The sequence below is a fragment of the Schistocerca nitens genome, chromosome 7, assembly GCF_023898315.1.
Source record: "Schistocerca nitens isolate TAMUIC-IGC-003100 chromosome 7, iqSchNite1.1, whole genome shotgun sequence".
Taxonomy (NCBI): domain Eukaryota; kingdom Metazoa; phylum Arthropoda; class Insecta; order Orthoptera; family Acrididae; genus Schistocerca; species Schistocerca nitens.
Window position 1 is genome coordinate 311,242,802 of NC_064620.1, and position 1,607 is coordinate 311,244,408.

Below are 1,607 nucleotides of genomic sequence, written 5' to 3' on the forward strand. Positions count from 1 at the left end.
CTGTCCCTATACATGCTGACAGTCTGTGCACACAATGTGAACTACACGTCACCCAGACACCCTATCACACACTACTCTCTGGCTGTAACAGACACAGACACAATATCTAAGCACCACCATGGAACAACATCCAGTGCATCCTCTCCGCCACATTACACCATTCACACTATGATAACAAAACCAGGAGGTCCACCCCCAAAACAGAATATCTCACTCTTCCAACAACCATCATTACGCAGATAAGCCACAAACACCCACACATGTGCTACACAGGGGTGCAGCCAACACCACCACACTGGCGTGTCTCACAGCATATAAGCAATGGCAGGAATGAAAGACACAGGTCTGCCACTCCCTTGCCACACCCACGGAACCGGCGCACCACCTCCCCTGAGCCAAAGGTGCATCCTGACGTGACACATCTCGGGGTGCCTCAGGCGTCCACTTACCATCATCACTATGAACGAACCTCGTCCCCTCCCCCCCTCATACACCATCCCTTAACCTAACCCATGTTGCGCCTTAACCTAGCCTATGTTGCGCCTTAACCTAGCCTATGTTGCGCCTTAACCTAGCCTATGTTGCGCCTTAACCTAGCCTATGTTGCGCCTTAACCTAGCCTATGTTGCGCCTTAACCTAGCCTATGTTGCGCCTTAACCTAGCCTATGTTGTGCCTTAACCTAGCCTATGTTGCGCCTTAACCTAGCCTATGTTGCGCCTTAACCTAGCCTATGTTGCGCCTTAACCTAGCCTATGTTGCGCCTTAACCTAGCCTATGTTGCGCCTTAACCTAGCCTATGTTGCGCCTTAACCTAGCCTATGTTGCGCCTTAACCTAGCCTATGTTGCGCCTTAACCTAGCCTATGTTGCGCCTTAACCTAGCCTATGTTGCGCCTTAACCTAGCCTATGTTGCGCCTTAACCTAGCCTATGTTGCGCCTTAACCTAGCCTATGTTGCGCCTTAACCTAGCCTATGTTGCGCCTTAACCTAGCCTATGTTGCGCCTTAACCTAGCCTATGTTGCGCCTTAACCTAGCCTATGTTGCGCCTTAACCTAACCTATGTTGCGCCTTAACCTAACCTATGTTGCGCCTTAACCTAACCTATGTTGCGCCTTAACCTAACCTATGTTGCGCCTTAACCTAACCTATGTTGCGCCTTAACCTAACCTATGTTGCGCCTTAACCTAACCTATGTTGCGCCTTAACCTAACCTATGTTGCGCCCTAACCTAACCTATGTTGGGCCCTAACCTAACCTACGTTGGGCCCTAACCTAACCTACGTTGGGCCCTAACCTAACCTACGTTGGGCCCTAACCTAACCTACGTTGGGCCCTAACCTAACCTACGTTGGGCCCTAACCTAACCTACGTTGGGCCCTAACCTAACCTACGTTGGGCCCTAACCTAACCTACGTTGGGCCCTAACCTAACCTACGTTGGGCCCTAACCTAACCTACGTTGGGCCCTAACCTAACCTACGTTGGGCCCTAACCTAACCTACGTTGGGCCCTAACCTAACCTGTAATTGTTATATGAATTGAAACATTCATGTAGCGTTGCCTAATCGCAACCCTCTCAACATAGGTCAGTGCTCGCACTCTCTG